Source organism: Echinops telfairi, unplaced genomic scaffold (genome assembly GCF_000313985.2).
Source record: "Echinops telfairi isolate 266 unplaced genomic scaffold, ASM31398v2 ScPeMD7_7473;HRSCAF=8511, whole genome shotgun sequence".
NCBI classification, from domain to species: domain Eukaryota; kingdom Metazoa; phylum Chordata; class Mammalia; order Afrosoricida; family Tenrecidae; genus Echinops; species Echinops telfairi.
This window is the reverse complement of record NW_022111377.1, coordinates 7,835,959-7,841,394: the sequence shown is the minus strand read 5'-3', so window position 1 is coordinate 7,841,394 and position 5,436 is coordinate 7,835,959. Positions and strand designations below refer to the sequence as shown.

Genomic DNA, 5,436 nt, shown 5'->3' with positions numbered 1-5,436 from the left:
TTTCCTAACAACATGACCAGAGTATGTGAGACCATAGCTTGCCCTCATGGCTTCTAAGGATCCTTCTGCTGTACTTCTTCCATGACACATCTGCGTGTTCTTCTTGACGTCCACAGCACGTTCAGTCTTCTTTACCAGCACCATAATTCAAGTGCACCAATTTTTATTGGGCCTTCGTTAGTCATTGTACAACTGTCATTTTTCTCATGATTTGGGTGAAGCACAATTTAGTTCTCAAACTGATACCCTTGCTCTCCAACACTTTAAAGAAAGATGTCTACTAATGTTTTATTGACTGTGCAAAAATCATATGGATATGCCGATAGTAACAAACTGTGTATAACATTGAGAAAGATGGAAATTCCAGAATACTTCTTTGTGGTTTTGTGGAACCTGTACATAGACCAAGAGGCAGTTGTTTGGACAGAGCCATCTAATAGCTCTGTGTAAACTTTATCTAATTTACCTCTCCCACTGCATTGATGTAGGAGGGAAATGTGACATAATCATGATTAAACGAGGTATTCATGACACTGTGAAGTAGGGTGGCAAAAAGAGAAATACGATTTAGGCCATCTGTAGTCAGTAGTTAAAACCACCAGCTGCTCTTCAGAGAAAGAGGAGACTGTGCGCCCCATGAAGATTTGCCGTCTCAGAACCCTGAGGAGCTGTTCTACACTGTCCTGTTGTGTCACTATGAGTCAGAATTGACAAAGGCAGTGGGCTGGCATTGTCTCTTCTGAGCATTATTTTGCTATGTCATAACAGAATGGGACTGGATTGTGGAGAGGAAATAATATGACCAAGAGAAATAAGTTAAAACAATGACAAATAGGATTTACATACAAAAACAGAGATTGTCATGTTGCAATGGAAGGTAGCACAGTGATCAGTTTATTTTGTCATTTGGATAAAATTGCATGATTTGCCCCAAGAGTTTGTGAGAAATAAGCCTACTTTCCCTCTATAATAATCTGTCTGTCTGTCTATCTATCTATCTATCTATCTATCTATCTATCTATCTTATCTCATTCACATATCTATTTATACATTTATCCTTATTTTCTGGCACTGTGATAAGCACTTTATACACACAAGCTCCACAATAACCATGTGAGACAAGTATTTTTTTCCATTCCATGGGTTAAGAAATGAGGCTAAAAGTGAATATAATAAATAATAACAATTAATATGCCTAAAACTTTATATAAAAGAGTAATTGTATATTTAAAAAAATCCCAGCCTAGTCCAGATCAAGTGCCTAAGTCCAATATTACCCCACATATCTGATTTTAGTCTATAAATTCCTCTTCAGACTCCTGGAACACATGCCATGAGGCTGAATGCAGGAAGATCACTGGTCAGTGGGTGGAAAGTCTTGTAGATCCAGTGGCACTGGAAGCATCGTAGTGCTGGTGTGGGTCTCTACATGGCTCCATCAGCATAGCTCCATGTGGCTTGTCAACAGGAACCACCTGTAGAGAGAGTGTGTCTGGCCACCCGTGAGCTATTTATCTCTATCACGCCTCCAAATAATATCATCAAGCTGTGACCTGATTGATAGGCTAGACTCCACCCCTTTACTCCGATTAGTCTCAAATTGACACCAAATTATGTAACCACCACACAAGGTAAACACACTGGGATGCTTTCTATCTGTAGCCTTTTGGGGGGAAGGATTCCTCATTTGATCTGGCAACCATGACTTGAATCTTGAGTAGACACTAACCCACAGAATTAGACTTCTTTGATTCTATATTCATTTCCAAAATAGGTTAAAAATCTCTCCCTTTGATATGTCTGTGCAGGCCTCTTTGCCACCCGTATCAGAGCTAAGTGTCTACATTTGGGTCTATTGGCACCTTTTATATGGAGTCTCAGGTGGGCTGCAAATTCAGTTGGAAGGAAGTATTTATCTTCCAAAGAGAATCAAATCAAGAGCAAACACTGGAGAGAGTTAAATTGTGTCTGGACTTCGGTGAGAAAAAAAACAAAATTTGCTTTGAAATTATCCAGTCATTGCCCTGTGTTGACTTATTCTGCTCCATCTCTCACTCACTCATGAAGAAGTGCTTCTTCTTCAGGTGGAAGGATAAAGAAACCCAGATCTGGATTTGGCCCAGGTTAGTGTGTAGATGTGCCCCTCGATACTGATTCCCCTGGTGGGCCAAGAGGATGCTGGGTATCTAGTCAGTGTTAATTCTAGTCAGTCCCCTTCTGGGTATGACGGCGCGGGCCCTCGTCCAGTCCTTCCGATCAGCCTCAGACTTTTCCAATTTGATCGCTTGAGTGGTTCTCATTTAATCAGAAAAATTCAAAGAGGGCTGACAAGGAGGACTATCAGGTCAGTACAGCGTCCACAACTGCCTCCACTTTTCTCCCCCTTCCGAGTGCTTGTGCTCTGTTTGAAATTAGATTTATGTTTTCTTCCAAAATGAGTGACAGGACGGGAAAAAAGAAATAGCCACCCAGGCGTGCCAAGTGGTAGCTTCTTGTAGCTGCCTTCCTGCCTCTGCCAAGTGAGAGGGCAGCTCCGAGTGTCCTCAAGTCACCTTAGGCCAAGCTGTATGCAAATAATCCAGCCTTTTCAGTGTCTGCTCTTCTGAGACTAAACACCACACACTCTCTTTCTCCCTCCCTCTCATCAACCATAACTAAAACAAACAAGTCCAAACCCAATTAATTCCGGGAGACTGCCACAAAGCAGGGAGCTTGGTAACGACACATCCCGTTTTGCTGTCAAGCTGTCAGCTTTTAAGCCCGTGACCTCTGTAATGAACCCTTACTTAATTGCAAATGAAATTTGGGGTGACAAAGAACTCAAAACATTTGCCGACTAATTTTTGTAATGTTTGCCCAGTTCTAATGTTATTGTTTAGGCTAATTTTCTTTGATGGATGGGAACAGAAAAAAACAACAAAAACAACCTAAGTCTTGTTCTATGCTTGGTGGACTTAGGTGAAGCCAGATTCAATGTCCAGTAAGTTGGATCCTGATCTCATAAGAACTGTAAAAATGCCAGCACCATCTTGGTCATTTAGCAGCTGCAGACTAGCGGGACCACGCTCAGACATGGCCCCAGGAGAAATGTCTATGTTCTTGTTTGCATCTGGGCCTGCAATACCCATTCGATTTGAAGAATCCCCACCTGGTTAGCTCCTGATACTAAGGTAGCTGCTCAATTCATGATCTCATTCTAGGGTCAGGTATGGAATTAAAAATCCAACCACACAGATTTGGGGCAGTTGTGAATAAAGAGTATATTGGGGGCACATGCCCCAGCTTTCCAATGTTATTTTATCTTAAGCCGGCTGGAATCATGAAGGGGATCGCAGAGAAGCAAAGCAGAGTCCATTGGTAGGCAACTGAACACCGCCTTGCTGAGGGGTTGTGGGAAGGAGACGAGCCAATCAGGGTGCAGGGTAGCAATGACGAAACATATAACTTTCCTTTAGTTCTTAAATGCGTCCTCCCCCCCCACTATCATGATCCTAATTCTGCCTTGCAAATCTGGCTAGACCAGAGGATGTACATTGTACAGATAGCAACTGGAAACACAGTGAATCCAGGACAGATGACTCCTTCAGGGCCAGTGGTGAGAGGGGCGATGGCTGGAGGGTGAAGGGAATGTGGGGTAGAAGGGGGAACCGATTACAAGAATCTAAGTATTGCCTCCTCCCTGGGGGATGGACAGCAGAGAAGAGGGCGGAGGGAGATGTCGGACAGTGTAACTTATGACAAAACTTTAATAATTTATGAATTATGAAGTGTTCAGGAGGGAGTGGGGAGGGAGGGGGAAAATGAGCAACTGATATTAGGGGCTAGAGTGGGAGGCAAATGTTTTGAGAATGATGATGGCAACAAATGTACAAATGTGCTTGACAAAATGGATGGGTGTATGGACTGTGATAAGAATTGTACGAGCCCCCAATAAAATAATTTTTTTTAAAAAGATGTCCCTCCTGTTCCGGAAAGCCTTAAGAAAATGTGGAGGAATTTCACAGAACTAAAGATCAAATGCTAGAGAAACAAGTTTTCCCAAAAGATGCTTCAAATGGGCAGGAGGAAGCTTATCTCTAAGAAAACTAAGCACGGTCCCAAGGAATCCAGGCAGGTGGGCAGAACTGAAATCTGAAAGGCGGGAAAAGCTGGCAACCTGTATGCACCTGGAGAAGCCAAGCCGGCAGTTGCTAACAGGGTTAGAGGTATCACTGGTGTGAGCCCAAAGGTTCGAAAGGTGTTGCAGCTTCTTTGCCTTCGCCAGACTTTCACCTGTGTTAAACTTAGCAGGGCTTCCATGAGGACTCATCGAAGCTTCATGCTGAGGATTGTGGAGCCATACATTGCAGGGGGGCACCCAAACCTGAAGCCAGTGAATGAACTGATCTACAAGCATGGTGATGGCAAGATCCATAAGGAGCATAGTACCCCGACGGATATCACCTTGATTGCGCGATCTCTTGGTAAAAATGGCATCAACTGCACGGAGGATCTGATTCAAGAGATCTATATGATTGGGAAACGCTTCAAAGAAGCAAATAACTTCCTGTGGCTCTCTTCACGTGGTCTTCTCATGAGGCGGGATGAAGAAAGTCCACCCATTTCATAGACGGTCGCGATGCTGGCAACAGGAAGACAGATCCACAGGCTTATTAGAAGGGTGAACTAAAGAGTCGGCCATGATTTTTGTATTCTGGTCAGTTCATGAAGCAGGAACTTCTTTCACATAGGAAAAAAAAAAAGAGTATACTGGCGATGACAAAGAGCTGTAACATTACATGCCAATTCAATGAAGGGAGACGTAGGGAAAAGGTGTCCCCAGTCGTTGAGGAGATTTCGGCTGAGGATGAGGCCACGTGCTGTCGGGGTGGTATTGTGCTCTGCAGTTTTCCCTGGCTGAATTTTTGGAAGTAGATAGCCTAATCTTTTTTCTGAGATCCCTCTGGGTGGACTTAATTAAATCTCCAACCTTTTACTGTTTGTCCTACTCAGGGACAATGAAATAGAAGAAAATATTAGTATATCTTTCTACTTACTTTTCTTATTCTCTTTTAACGTTTCCTTTGTGTTTTAAACTGTACATAAACATTGGTTCAGCAGTGCATTTCATTTGTACATAAATAGAAGTGTATTGGGGATGAGTTTAGATTCTTGATTTTTACATTTAGAGGGAATATATATATATATTAAGGAGTGCTCTGGAATAGAGAAAGGCTTGAAGGGCAGTGAGATTAAATTCAGAAATAGTAGCTAGGAAGAATACAATACTCCAGAAAAGAATTGATTAACTGAGGGCGTGATCGTTGTTAGAAAGACATGGGAGGTTGAGGGGTAGTCAATAAAAGTTGATCATTGATTGATTGTGGGTCTAAGAAGGAAGGTGGCCCCCACCCACTGCCCCACCACACACACACACACACACACACACACACACAC

At 42.8% G+C, this 5,436-nt stretch overlaps 1 pseudogene; it reads left to right on the top strand.

The window, feature by feature from the left end:
* Positions 1 to 3,985: 3,985 nt before the first annotated feature.
* Positions 3,986 to 4,669, top strand: LOC101652755 (annotated as a pseudogene).
* The last annotated feature ends 767 nt before the right edge of the window (positions 4,670 to 5,436 follow it).